Raw genomic sequence first — 16,000 nt, forward strand, 5'->3', positions numbered from 1 at the left:
AAAAAGGAACTCTATTTTAGAGAAGGATCCATTTGCTGCTGAGAAGAAAGTGTCTTCGCCTCTTGAAGGATGAAATAGTCTATGTATGTCAGTTAAATCTAGGTTATTGATTGTATTATTGAGTTCTATAGTTTCTGTCTAGATATTGTTTGGAAGATCAATCCAGTGGTAAAAGAGGTGTATTAAAATCACCCAGAATTATTGTCTTGAGGTCTACTTGGCCCTTAAATTTGAGAAGAGTCTGTTTGAACATAGATGCTCCATTGTTTTGGGTATGTGTATATTTACAATTGCTCTGTCTTGTTGGTGTATGGTTCCTTTAGGCAGGATGTAGTGTCCTTCTATATCCATTTTGATTAACTTTCACTTGAAGTCCACATTATTTGATATAAGAATGGAAACCCCTGCTTGCCTCCACATTTCATGTGAGTGGTAGTATGTGTTTTAATATTTATTTTTTGTATATGGACACAATACCTTTATTATTTAGTTTTATGTGGTGCTGAGATCGAATACAGGGTCTCATATGTGCTAGGCCAGTGGTCTACCACTGAGCCCCAGCCTGAGTGATATATTTTTTTTTCCAACCTGTCACATTCAGTTTGTGGGTGTCTTTTCCTATGAGATGAGTCTCTTGGAGGCAGCATATTATTGGTCTTTTTAAATCCAATCTGCCTGGCTTTTGATTGCTGAGTTGGAACTAAACTTTCAGGGTTATTATTGAGAAGACATTTGTATTCCCGGTTATTTTTGTTTATTTTTGGTATTTAACTAAGTCAGTTTCTCTTTGATAGGTTTTTCCTTTAGAGTGATACTACCCTTTTTTGATTTTTTATTGTTGTTCATTTCCTCCTCATGGAATATTTTGCCAAGGATGTTCTGTAATGCAGCTTTCTCATTGTAAATTCTTTTAATTTTGTGTATGATGGAAGGTTTTTATTTTGTCAAAAAATAACATCTGAATCGAAATCTAATTGCTAATCAAAATTTAATATTGCTGGGTATGATTCTTGGTTGGCATCCATTTCTTTCAGAGCTTGGTTTATATTGTTGCAGGATCTTGTAGATTTCAGGGTCTCAGTTCAGAAATCAGAGATCCTAATTGGTTTTCCCCATATGTAATTTGATTCCCTTCACTTGTGGCTTTTGGAATGCTCTGCTTCTCCTGTATGCTAGGCGTTTTCGTAATGATTTGTGTTCGTATAGACCTGTAGTGATCTTGTTCATTTGGTGTCCTATATGATCCTTGTATTTGATTTCCCAATTCACCCTACATGTTTGGAAATTTTCCTGGTATTATTTTATTGAATAGATTGTCCATTTCTGTAGTTTAGACCTCTATGCCTTCATCTATCCCAATAGTTGTTAAATTTGGTCTTTTCATATTATCTCACAATTCTTGAATCTTCTGCTCATGGTTTCTTACCATCTTCACTGGGGTCAACTTTATTTTTTCAAGATTATATATTTTGCATTCGATGTCAGAGGTTCTGCCTTCCAAGTGATCTGTTCTGTTAGAGATGCTTCCTATTGAGTTCTTAATTTCGTTTACTGTTTCCTTCATTTCATGGTTCTGTTGTTTTTTTATCAAAATCTCTATCTCCTTATTGAAGGAATCTTTTGCTTTCTGTAATTGCTTATGTAGCTCTTTATCAAAATGATTCTTTGCTGCCTGTATTTGCTCTCATATCATTCTCTAATTCACAGAAAATTATGTACCTTATCTCATTTACCCTGCTATTCTGACCATGGATTCTAATAATGTAGCATCTTTGTTTTTTGCACATTCTTTCTTGGTTTCTCATGTTGTTCATGCATCTTCCCTTCTAGCTCTATGTTTTGAGATATATAGCCATGTAGGCTTATAGTGTCCACAATGGGTTTCAATACCTTTCTTTTTAAAAAATTTATTTATTTTTTTAAATACATGACAACAGTGGAATGCATTACAATTCTTATTACACACATAGAGCACAATTTTTCGTATCCCTGTATAGAAAGTATATTCATGCTAATTTATGCCATTATATATGTACTCATTTCTTTCTGCAATACAACTCTTAATACAAACACACACACACACACACACACACACATATATCACAATTTTTCATATCACTGGTTGTATATGAGGTATGTTGGCACCAATTTGTGTCTTTATACATGTACTTTGGATAATGGTGTCATCACATTCCACAATCATTGCTAATCCCTTGCCTCTTCCCCTCCACTCCAACCCCTCTGCCCTATGTAGAATTCATATGTTCCTCCCATGCTCCCCCTCCCTACCCCACTATAGTCAGCCTCCTTATATCAGAGAAACCATTCAACATTTTTTTGGGGGTTTGCCTAACTTCACTTCTCCAATACCATACATTTACATGCAATTGCCATGATTTTATTATTGCTGAGTTAAATTGCATTGTGTATATATGCCACATTATTTTTATCCATTCATCCACTGAAGGGCATCTGGGTTGGCTCCACAGTTTGCTATTCTGCATTGTGCTCCTATAAACATTGACATGGCTGTGACCCTGTAGTATGCTGTTTTCAAGTCCTTTGAGAATAGTCTGAGAAGAGGAATAGCTGGGTGAAATGGTGTTTTAATTCCCAGATTTCAAAGGAATCTCTATACAGTTTTCCATGTTGTTTGCACCAATTTGCAGTCCCACCAGCAGTGTATGAGTGTGCCTTTTCCCCAACATCCTTGCCAACACTTGTTGTTTGTCTTTATGATAGGTGCCATTCTGACTGGAGTGAGATGATATCTTAGATTGTTTTTGATTTGCATTTCTCTAATTGCAAGAGATGATGAACGTTTTTAAAAAAAATATTTGTTGATTGTACATCATTTTCTGAAAAGTGTCTGTTCAGGTTCCTGGCCATTTTGTTGATTGGATTATTGGTTTTTTGGTGCTTAGCATTTTGAGTTCTTTATATACTAGGTATTAGTTCTCTGTCTCATGTGTGAGGGGTAAAAATCTACTCCAAGGATGTAGGCTGTCTGTTCACCTCAGATTTTTTTTCTGAAAAAAATTTTTAGTTTGAATCCATTCCATTTGTTGATTCTTGGTTTTAATTCTTGTGCTATAGGTATCTTATTAAGGAAGTTGGGGCGGCTTAGCCCCATGTGGTGAAGATTATGGCCTACTTTTTCTTCTATTAGAAGCAGAGTCTCTGGTTTAAATCATAGGTCCTTGATCCACTTTGAGTTGAGTTTTGTGCATAATGAGAGTTACGGTTTTAATTTCCTTTTTTGAAAATGGATGTCCACTTTTCGCAGTACTGTTTGTTGAAGAGGCTATCTTTTCTCCAATGCATATTCTTGGCACCTTTGTCTAATATAAGATAATTGTAATTTTGTGAGTTAGTCTATGTGTCCTCTATTCTGTTCCATTGGTCTACCAGCCTGTTTTAGTGCCAATACCATGATGTTTTTGTATATATTGCTCTGTAGTATAGTTTAAGGTCTGGTATAGTGATACCACCCATCTGCTTTGCTCTTCCTGCTTATTATAATTGCTTTAGATATTCTGGGATTCTTATTTTTCCAGAAGAATTTCAAGATTGATTTTTTCTATTTCTATGATAAATGTCATTGGGTTTTTGATCAGAATTGCATTATATCAGTATAATGCTTTAGGTTGTATGGTCGTTTTGATAATATTAATTCTGCCTGTGCAAGAGTAAGGTAGATCTTTCCATCTTCTAAGGTCTTATTTGATTTCTTTCTTTAGGGTTCTGTAGGTTTCCTTGTATAGATCTTTCACATCTTTTGTTAAGTGGATTCCCAAGTATCTTATGTTTTCTTTTTTTTTTTTTTGAAGTTACTGTAAATGGGGTAGATTTTCTTATTTCCTTCTTGAGGCTTTGTCACTGATATACAGAAATACCTTTTTTTAATGTGTGTTAATTTTATATCCTGCTGCTTTGCTGAATTCTTTTTTTAGTTCTAGAAGTTTTCTGGTGGTGCTTTTTGGGTCTTCTAGGTATAGAATTGTATTTCCAGCAAATAGTGCTAATTTAAGTTCTTTTCCTGTAGTTATTTTTTTAAATTTCTTTCATCTGTCTAATTGCTCTGGCCAGTGTTTCAAGAAATATGTTGAATAGAAATGGTGAGAGAGAGCACACCTGTCTTGTTCCAGTTTTTAGAGGGAATGCCTTTAGTTTTTCTCCCTTTAGAATGATGTTGGCCTTAGGCTTAATGTAGAGAGCATGTATGATGTTGAGGTATGTTCCTGTTGTCTCAACTTTTTCTATTTTTTTGAACATGAAAGGGTGCTGTATTTTGTCAAATGTTTTTTCTGTGTCTCTTGAGATGATCATATGATTCTTATTTTTAAGTCTATTGATGTGATGAATTACCTTTATTGATTTCTATACGTTGAACCAACCCTGTATTCCTGGACAAACCAAATTTGATCTTGGTTCCCGACCTTTTTAATATGTTTTTGTATTTAATATGCCAGAATTTTATTCAGATTTTTTGCATCTATGTTCATTAGAGATATTGGCCTGAAGTTTTCTTTCTTTCATTTGTCCCTGCCTGGTTTGGGAATCAGGGTGATATTGGCCTCATTGAATGAGTTTGGAAGTGCTGCTTCTTTCTGTATTTTCTGAAATAAATTGAAGAATATTGGTATTTTGAATTTCTTCTTTAAATGTCTTGTTTAACTTGGCAGTGTATCCATCTGGGCCTGGGCTTTTCTTGGTTCATAAGCTTCTGATGGTATCTTGTATTTCATCATTTAATATTGGTCTGTTTAAATTGTGTATGTTTCCTTATTAAATCTGGGCATATCATATGACTTAAGAAATTTGTTGGTGCGTTCAATGTCTTCTATTTTATTGGGGTATACCTTTTCAAGATAATTTCTAAATATCCTCTCTATTTCTGTAGTGTCTGTTGGGATATTGCCTTTTTCATCATGTATGCTGGTAATTTGAATTTTCTCTCTCCTTCTTTTCATTAGCATAGCCAGGGATCTGTCAGAGAACCAACTTTTTGTCAAGGTTTAATTTTGTTTCTTTTAATTCAATTTCAGTTGTAATTTCACTTATTTCTTGCCTTCTACTGCTTTTGCTGTTGGGTTGTTCTTCTAGGGCTTTGAGATGAAGTATGAGATCAATTATTGACTTTTTCTTCTTTTAAGGAATGAACTCCATGCAATGAAGTTTCCTCCTAGTACTGCTTTCATAGTGTACAAGAGATTTTGATATGTTGTGTCTATGTTCTTATTTACCTCTAAGAATTTTTTAATCTCCTCCTTGAAGTCTTCTGTAGCCCATTGTTCACTCTATTGTACCAAATTGATTCACTCATTGAACTGCTTATAGAACTTGAAATATTTCAAGTTTTTCTTTTCACAAGGTAGAAGTGTCACTTTACATGTCTCCAAACATTAATATTTTATGAATATTTTACACATTGGGAATGTGTCATGGATGATACTTGAAACTAATTGTATGGGGTATCTCAATCTATCTCATGGATAGAAAGCAGAGAGAATAGGATCCAGAGTGTTTTCAAAAGCTTATTTACCAGTTTTTTTGTCTCCCTTGTGCACAATCTCCTTATGAGAATATCTTTGACAAGTCTCATTTGCATCTGGAATGTCCACCAAATTTCACATTCACTCATGGCACAAAAGTTAGGAGTTGGGCTTTTATTCAGTGCTTGGGTTATGGTATATATCCGTCACTTCACTCTGATATGGAATATATATACTCTTTTTGGACTTATGTATTTTCCTCTGAATTAGATAATGGAAAATATCTTATTACATAATTAAAGTCACTCTCCTACATGACAGTCACTTCTACAAACTCTTAATTCAAATTAAAAACTGAATAATGGTTTGGTCCATGTTCTTTTGATCTAACAATTTTTATTTCAGGAGCCATTGACATTTGGGGATGTGGCTATTGATTTTTCTGAGGAAGAATGGGAATGCCTGGACCCTGCTCAGCAGAATTTATATAGAGAAGTGATGTTGGAGAACTACAGCAACCTAGTCTTTGTGGGTGAGCATAACTTTCCTTCAAAATTCCTAATTATCATTATTTAGTTTTCTTCCCTTGAAGTATATCTTTTGGGAACTTCTCCACAAGAATGTGTTGCAGGTTTATGCTTTCAATAAGGAAGATGGGGTAGTTCTTGGTGCTGAAAAGAAAATGTTAATGATGTTTATTTTCATCCTTAATGTTTTCCTTTAGGGGCATGAGATATATCCTTTCACTTGACATATGGTTGACTTAGAGGAATGCAGTGATGTCAAATCCTGTGGCCCACATATAGCAGATGACATAGTTGAGGTAGATGAAGAAGCCTAACTTCAAAAAGTTTCATTGAGATATTATCCAGCAGAAAATATTTTTGAGATGCTTTGAATTCTTTCTCTTGTTATTATAGCAAAACCTGTGCTGTGTTTTGTGCTTTAAAATTATATAGTATCCTGCTTTTCCTCCATACATTCAAATGAACAACAAAACACTCCCTTTGCCTTGTGAGTGTCAATATTATCTGACAGCTCTTCCATAATTTAAAAATTATTTTTAGTTATTAATGAATTTCCTATTTATCCATATATGGTGCTGAGAATTGAACCCAGGGCCTCACATATGCTAGACAAGCACTCTAACACTACTCTACACCTCCAGCCCTTCTTCTATTATTTGCAGGAAAGTTTTTCACATTTCTGGAGACGTCTAGGTCCACCCATTGTAATACATTCGTATCATAAGTCAGTTTCTCTAATCTTATTTGTACATTTTTTCACTAACATTTTCTTATCAGTGTTCTTTCTGATATGTGTAATGGATTTTCTGTGAAATTATCTGCCATGGAATGAATGTCAAGTTGGACAAAGACTGCTGTTTTGAGAGATGGTGTAAGTTTTATTTGAGTTAGAGGATCTGTAAAATAATACATCTGTGGATATTTACAATTTGGTTGTTTTCTTTTTCTTTTTTTCATTGTGTACAGCAGGATCCATGTTATAGACTGGGGTTCCTCATATCAGTTAATTGCTTCACAAACTAAGATATACATGATTCTTCTTTGCATTATCAATAATATTATATGTGCTTTTGCTTGTATAAATATTAAGTCTCTTTTGTCCATAACTTTTGTATTTTATCTTGATTGGTATTTATTCTGCCCATGTACTTCAAACTTGAAGTTTTCTATGTATAAGTGTAATGGGGATTGATGGCAGTGATACTCTCATGCTGAACTACACCCAAAGCTCCTTTTCACTCATATTTGGAGAGAGAGTCTCATTAAGTTATTGAAGATGTCTAGAATTTGCAATTCACTTTCCTCAGACTTCCTAGTAGTTGAGATTCCATGCATGCTCATCATTTGTATATTGATGAGCTTGTTCTTATTTATAGGATAAAGACCACATTATTTTTATATAGCTTTGAGAAATGTTGCAATTATCTTTCTTTTAATTTTCATTGTAATCAAAACCACACAGTAAAACTTACTGTCTCCAAAATTTTAAATATACAATTCCGTAACAGTAATTCAAATTGTTGTGCAATATATCTCTACAAAGTTTACATCTCAAAAAAAAAAAGGCCTAGGAAGCAAGGGCTCATTTCTATCTCCTCATCACAAAACTAATCTCTTTTATTTAGAAAGTTTCTTTTTTAGTTTAGAGATATCATGTTCGTAGAATTCTGCAGTATTCTTTCTGTGACATTTCAGTTAACCTAGTGTACATACATTTTTTAAAATATATAATTAGAATAAATTCTTTGACTTCAAAGTTCTATAGTTTCTATATTCCAATATGGCTCATTGTTCTTTTCAAGGGATATTTGGTTTGTGTCCCCCATGATGGCTCTGTTGAATAACAATGTAACAACTCTGGTGTGCAATGTTTTTAATTTGCTATTGATTTGAGGGCTTATTGCCACACTAACTAAGAACTCCATCTACCTGACTCCATGTCTGCATTTACAATTGAATGCTGTAACTTTTAGTATATTTTTTAGCAGGGAAATAGTCTTATTGGTATTTTGGGCGATATTCATACAATTTAAAGGATAGATTTCTCTGCAAAGAATTTTTTTTAACAATGGGAGGTTGATGAACACTACATGGAGCCTCTAGTTAACTTTAAGTAGTATAAACATCTTTAAATTTAATCTTTCAATTTTGAACAACAGCATGCCCAAGAGTGTTCAATCAACTGACACATATTTAGGGATTTTTGAAAATCCCTACCACTTTTGACTTCAAATATTTATTCCATGTTGGTTACAAAATAACTATCACTTAAATATTTATTAACCTTTGTTTTAATATATAAAATTGATCTAATCAGCATAATATCCCACTTGTGATTAAGAACAGGGATTCTATATGTCTATAGTAGTTTCAAAATATTTTCAAATTCTTATGCTTTGCAATTACCATTTTGCTTCACTGTATTTCCCTTTTCAGTAAGTGGGGAATGATGTCTCTTAGTATGACAGCGTTTTTTTTTTTTTTTTTTTATTCAACCCTCTCAGTGTTTTCTTTGTGTGTTTGGGAAGTATGAAGTACGTAGCAAATGTATTTACTCTTAATTCAGAACCTAAGGGAAAGGGTACTTTTCTCTCTTTTGCCCTTTTTCAAAGTTTTTTTTTTAATTTACAATGCTTTCTATGTCCTATAACTGTTTTAAACTATGTTTTGTGTAATATAATTTAGACAGCCCAGATTTTGTTCGATCACTTTTGTATGTGTCATTATTATATTCTTTTGCTTTTAGTATGTGTGTGTTCTTCGATTTAGATATCCTGTAGACTACCTACACTTGCAATATTTAGAGTTAATTCAGATATCCAACTTTTGTTTTGATCAGAATTTTGTAATCTTGCAATTACAAAAAAAAAACTCTAAAAATGAAGAATCTACTACTCATATTTTGTATGAGTATCAGCTTGACTTCACTTTATTAAAAAACTGAATATATTTATGTGTCCTTTTAAAATTATATTATTTTTACAGGTATATATGCTTATTGACAGTATTGTTGTTATGCTTTTTTCTTTCAAATTCTATTGCAAAATTACATGTTTTATGACCCATCATTACAACAAAATAGAATTGTTTTGCCAAGAAATGTTTAAAATTTCATATGACTTATGATGCTGTGCACTTACATTTTATTATGAAGGATTACCTTTAGTACTCTTTGGAGAACACATCCAGTGTTGATTAATAGTGTGTGTATTTTTATATGTTTAAAGTCTTCATTTTCCTTCTCTTTTGAAATTTTATTCTTTCATCCCTTGAATATAGATAGACTCGAATTCCTTCCTGTGTTGTGAAGTTTTGACTAAGGATTTCACAATTTTATAGTTGCACATTTCTAGCTGACCCATCTTTTTCTCTTGGATGCTCTCAGTATTCTGAGTTTTAAAACTTGAATTAAAACCTACTTTGAGTCTTTACAACTTGGAGAAAACTGAGCTGCTTGGATGTTTCATTTTTCCTATTTTCCGAGATGTGTTTATTAGTACTGGAAAGAGAACTAAAGGGCGATTTAGCACTTTGCATTTTTTATTTTGGCCTTCAAATTTTGATCCTCTAGCTCAACCTCCTATGTTGCTATGTATAACCACCCCTGACTCTTTCAGACATTTTCTAAAGAAAGTCTTTAAACATACATTTTCTGCTTATTAATGTTAACAATTCTTGACTAATTTTTATTCTGTTTTTTGTTGTTGGTTCAGTTCAGTAAACTCATTTTAAATGATCATTGACTATTCCCTTTGAGTGATTCAAAACTTTGCTTACAGTTGATTTAGCCATGTTTTTTTTTTGTTGTTGTTGTTGTTGGTAAGCAGGAACACCTTTTTGAACAGTCCCCAAATATTCACATGTTTCATATTTTTATCTTTAATGAAACAGAAGAAAGTTGGTAGATTTTGAAAATATATTCAGAAGGAGGAAAATCTTTGTGTAACACAATGTATTTTTCTCTACTATATTACTCTCTATAGTAATGTACTCAGCTTGGATACCGTGAACACAAAGATGATTAGGAAAATCTTCAAAGTAATTTCTGTGTGTATTTTTATTTGATTTATATATTTTTACAGTAATAATGGACTTGGATTTAATAATCCACTCCCCTGCTGATGTTATTTTTTGCTGTAACTTCTTAGGTTTGCAAAATATACTCAGCCTAGTACAGTAAGTAAACATGTTTGTTATTTTTATTTATTACAGCCATGACTACTCATCATCCTCAAGAAATATTACCAGAGCAGGGAATAAAAGAGAGAGAGGGAAGATATGGAAAGTGTGACATTGACTATTTACAACCAAGAAAACAATGGGAAAATATAGGTGAGAGTAAAGTTCAAAAATTGTATTATAATACACAAAATCAATCAGTAGTCCCTATTTATTATAAAAATTTTATGGTCAAAAGACACCAGAGACAATTAATATCTGAAACAAAAATTAAATGTATTCCAATTATTTTGAGGAGTTTTATGTGTCTTTAAGAATAAATCCACAGCAGATTTTTGAACTGAAAAGCAATGTGGAAAATTTGAAATCTAGTCCATGCATCAGTTTTTAACTTGGCCAATTATAAAAGTAGCTCTGATTTAAAATTCCAGTCAAACATTTGCACAGAAAATATATTTCTAAAAGTGATCCTTTTGGGAGTTTCATTATAAAATATCCATTTTTCTGAAACAAGAGATTAATTTCTCCTTGTGCCCAAATGGACAATATTATGAAGTGTAGCAAAGTTTCTACTTCCCCACTATTTCTCAATGACAATTCTGGTACAGATTTCTGGAAAGTGCACTGTATAGTTAATACTAGAAGTAACACAATAAGCCATGTCTCTACCCTGAGTAATGACCAGTATATTTACATTGGTGATAAAAATTATGAATATATAGAACTCCTAGTCCTTGTCTAAAGGAAATTTACCAAGATGAAAAATGTAGGAAAGTCTTGCTTTAGTCATCAAAAACTAGTATTTCATTAAAATAGCCAAGACAAAACCTGCAAGTGTAAGATATGTGAAAGGGCTCTTAACAACAGTTAAGAGCTTGCTTAATACAAGAAAATTTATAGAGAAAGAGAGCCGTATAAGTATAGAAGATATTGAGCAAGCAAATGCTTTGATATATTTTTTAAACACAGCAGATACTATGACAGTGATAAATTCTACAAATTTAAAGAATGTGAAAAAACTTTTAGTGAAAAGTTACAACTTGTTAAGTATCAGAGGATTTATACTGAAGGAGAGACCTGTAAATGTAAAAAGTGTGGGAAAGCCTTAAAAAGTTTTTCAACCCTTACTCAACACCAAAAAATTTATTCTGCAGAGAAGACCTACCAATGTGAAGTATGCAATGCACTCAAGAACTTTAGTCAACATCACAGTGTTCATACAGGAGATATGCCATGCAAATGCAAAGAATGTGACAAAACGTCTAATAAAAGCTCCAATCTTATTTGTCACCAGTGGACACACCCTGGAGTGATGCCCTACATATGTAAACAATTTTGCAAAGGTTTCAATCAAAAACCAAGCCTTAATAATTACCAGAGAATTCATACTGGAGAGAAGCCCTTCAAATGTAAAGTATGTGGCAAAAGTTTTAATAGAAGTTCACATCTTGATTGCCATAACAGGATTAATACTGGAGAGAAGCCCTACAAATGTAAAGTGTGTGGCAAGAGTTTTAATAGAAACTCAAATCTTGAATGCCACAACAGGATTCATACTGGTGAAAAGCCCTACAAATGTAAAGTGTGTGGAAAAAGTTTTAATTCAAACTCGCATCTTCATCGCCACAAAAGGATTCATACTGGAGAGAAGCCCTACAAATGCAAATTGTGTGGCAAAAGTTTCAGTCAAAAATCATCACTTACTCATCACCTGCGAATCCACACTGGAGAGAAGCCCTAAAAGTGTAAAGAGTGTGGCAAAGCTTTTAATAGCATCTCACATCTCTATTGCCACAACAGGATTTACACTGGAGAGAAGCCCTACAAATATAAAATGTGTGCCAAGAATTTTAATCACATATCATCACTTACTCAGCACCAGCGAATTCACAGTGGAGAGAAGCCATAGAGCTGTAAAGAATGTGGCAAAGCTTTTAATAGCATCTCACAGCGTAATTGGCACAAAAGTATTCATACTGGAGAGAAGCCCTACAAATGTAAAGTGTGTGGCAAAAGTTTTAATACAAACTCACATCTCTATTACCACAACAGGATTCATACTGGAGAGAAGCCCTACAAATGTACAGTGTGTGGCAAGAGTTTCAGTAAAAAATCATCACTTACTCAGCACCAGCAATTCCACACTGGAGAGAAGCCCTACAAATGTAAAGAATGTGGCAAAAGTTTTAATCAAAAAATAGTACTTACTCAGCACCTGAGAATCCACACTGGAGAGAAGCCCTACAAATGTACAGTGTGTGGCAAAAGTTTCAGTAAAAAATCATCACTTACTCATCACCAGCGAATCCACACTGGAGAGAAGCCCTACAAGTGTGAAGAGTGTGGCAAGAGTTTTAATCGCATATCATCACTTACTCAGCGCCAGAAAATCCACACTGGAGAGAAGCCCTACAATTGTAAAGAATGTGGCAAAAGTTTTAATCAAAAAATAGTACTTACTCAGCACCTGAGAGTCCACACTGGAGAGAAGCCATTAAATGTACAGTGTGTGGCAAAAGTTTCAGTCAAAAATCATCACTTACTCATCACCAGCGAATCCACACTGGAGAGATGCCCTACAAGTGTAAAGAGTGTGGCAAGAGTTTTAATCGCATATCATCACTTACTCAGCACCAGCGAATTTACACTGGAGAGAAGCCCTACAAATGTAGAGAATGTGGCAAAGATTTTCATCAACAATCATCACTTACTCGACACCAGAGAATCCGTACTCGAGAGAAGTCCTATAAATGTGAAGAATGGCAAAGCTTTTAATATTGAAGATCACATCTTACTAAACATTATAGATTTTATACTGGAGAGAAATTTTACAAGGAAAACATTGAATTAGTGTCTTTAAGGATGAATCAACCCTATTTCATACTAGTTCAACACTATTTCACACCAGAGATATGATAGCACAGAAATAATATAAATGTAAAATAGGTGACAGAGTCTCCAATAGTTGTTCACACCTTACTCAGCACCTCAGAATACATACGAGTGAGAGGACATGCAGAAAAATTTTTGGAAAGCTTTTGGCCATTGATCAAACATTTTTTAAACACTGCAGGATTTATAGCATATAGAAACCCAAAGAATGTGTCCAAGACTGTATTCAAATTTCCAACATTTTTTAATTTCTGACCTCATATCTGTGGCAAATGTGGAGTAGAATTTGTCCAAAGTGTGTACCTTAGATAACAGCAAAATATTTACAAAAACACCTTCACAAATATAAAGATTGTAGTAAGTTTCTTATCTATAGCCCATCCCTTGCAGTATTTGGGACCTAGGTGGAAAAAAAACATTTAAATGTACAAAATGGGTAATTGCTTTTGACATTTGCTGAAAATTTTCTTAACATCTTTAGCTGATATTGTAGAAATAAGGAAATACAAGTATAGAATTGTGCATCCCTAAAAGGATATAATTTTAGTATAAATCAACAATTACTAAAGAGTCTCATTTTTCACAACTGGAGAAATAATAATACTCAGAGTTGATTATTTCAGAAGTCTCTTAAGATTTATATGAAATTTAAAATTTAAATTTTTAAGAGCCTCTTAAACTTAGGGACACTTAATCAGAAAACCACATCCTCAGATTTTTCTTTTTTATTTAGAGATTGCTTTTTCTAAGTTTTATAGGGCCTGACTAAGGTATGGAGCCTGACTTTAAGCTTACAAAGCTTCTCAAGTTCCTAGGATCATGGCATGGTCCACCATGCCCCTTTTACAGAGCATTATTACTTATATTTCATTACAGATGCAATTTGTTACTAAATAAAGTGTGAATTTTTTAATGTAAACCTTGTCATGCATTTAATGGTGTTATTAGTTCACACATCTCCCACTATTCACTTTGCTAATGGATCGATGCAATAGTAAAACATTCTATTGGGTAAATAATGCTATAACGTCTCCACTAATTATTTCATAAGTTTAATCAAGTATTATTTGGAGAATATTATTTATGTAAATTATATACTCTCTTGTTTGTAATTATGGGATAATTAAGACAGTTATAGGAAGGTCCTAGGAATACTAAAATAATGCCCAGATATCCCTAGTTTGAATTATGAGTTTAACATTTTACCTTATAGAGTAGCAGTACACCCTAAGGGATCTACAACTCTGGAGAGTTATACAAGCTCCCAATCAGGGAGAGGAGAAAGACCCAAGAGACTAGGAGCCAACGTGGGTATTCAGGCAATAAAGCAGGGTTGCTGAAGGGGGAAATAGTCTTAATGTTTCTTGGGGAATCCACATGGTCCATAGGCCCATCCTGACTCTTGGACTGAAGAAACCATGCAGTTCCTCATGAATTCTGACTTTCATCACTGAGGTGACTATACTCGCCACTAGTATAGGAAAATCATCACAATTTGGGACCACTTCTTTAGTTTTGGATACCCAGTAAAAATGTGTAACTAGAAACATGTAAAATGATGACTGTAAAAAGAAAAAGACATATTGTAGGAGCATTTATGCCCACATATTTTTTATTTCATTATATATTTTGATTTTGTAGACTCTTTGGTTCTACTTAATAATTTACAATATAATGTTTGTTATACTTATTGGATTATATGATAGACAGCATATGTCATGGTCTCCCAGAACCCTCTGCAACCCAGTAATTATAAGATACTATAAACTAATCCTGTCCCTCCTCAGATCTTAAAACTCCAAGAGCCCATGACACCACAGAGAGAGAAACACAATTTTGATTGAAATAAACCTCTAGACTCTCAATACAAGTCCTGCTCAAAAAGTAAAAACACAATATTCTCTTCATATGTGAGCCTTTTGGGTCAACAAAACACCACCCACCAACATTTCATTTAACTTTATTGGGGAAAATAAATATTGAAATATAATGATAAGTTCTAGGAGAATAATATTCACACCATTCTTTATTCCAAAGGGTAAATATCAAGGTTTCTTGCTTATCTCCGCATTATTTTATGCAGAAAACTGGCTTCCTTTTACATAAGAGAGTTTAAACTATTTATAAGGCCAGGAGGGAAAATTCAGTCCTAGAGGTCTAAGGAAAATACTAAAGATCTTCCCTTTTTCTTTTTTTTTTTTTTTTGATTGAATGATGTCTGCAATCCTTGATGAAATAGATAAAGAATGCTGATTTCTCAATGCATCTGGCTGAGTGGCTCACTCATTGGAATTACAATTTATTTCATCATCTCAAGGCTATCACTCCCTCCTCTAGGATATGACCTGTTCTTGGGAGGACTTGGTGTTCTTCAGGGGATCACCAGATCATGCAAGATACTGGAATGAAATTTTCTTTGTTCTAACTTGTATTTTTCAGCCTCACTTTCAATACAATTTAGAACAAGACTTCAGACTCTCACCTTTGGAGAGGATGCTCTGCCCAGCACTTCCCAGTCAGGACCCTGAAAAGCTCTTTGGGACTCCCCAGTACATAGGTTCCTAGTCTGGCAATACAGTTGCCTGTGTCTTTCACTTTTGCTTTCTCTCTTGCTTTCATAGTATTACTCCAGGAAACACTGTCTTGTCTGAAGAGATTGTCTTCCTTATCTATTGGATCTGACCTGCCAAGTTGAGCAGCTGCCCATATACTGAATGTCACAAACACATTTATGTGTTATCTAATCAGTAATTTATCTTTCAACGGCATGATTTTTTATTGCATGGGGGAGGAAATTGAGAATGCTTTCTTTGAGTGCCCACAGCACTATTCATAGTATTCATAACATTGCTATGTAATGTTTCCTGTCTGCTCAACTTGTAAGTATTGTTCTTGTGCTGCTTTGTA

General features: G+C 33.7%; 1 pseudogene; it reads left to right on the forward strand.

The window, feature by feature from the left end:
* Positions 1–12,976, forward strand: part of LOC113178166 (uncharacterized) — a 29,811-nt pseudogene extending 16,835 nt beyond the window's left edge.
* The last annotated feature ends 3,024 nt before the right edge of the window (positions 12,977–16,000 follow it).

The sequence above is a fragment of the Urocitellus parryii genome, assembly GCF_045843805.1.
Source record: "Urocitellus parryii isolate mUroPar1 chromosome 16 unlocalized genomic scaffold, mUroPar1.hap1 SUPER_16_unloc_3, whole genome shotgun sequence".
In the NCBI taxonomy this organism is placed as follows: Eukaryota; Metazoa; Chordata; class Mammalia; order Rodentia; family Sciuridae; genus Urocitellus; species Urocitellus parryii.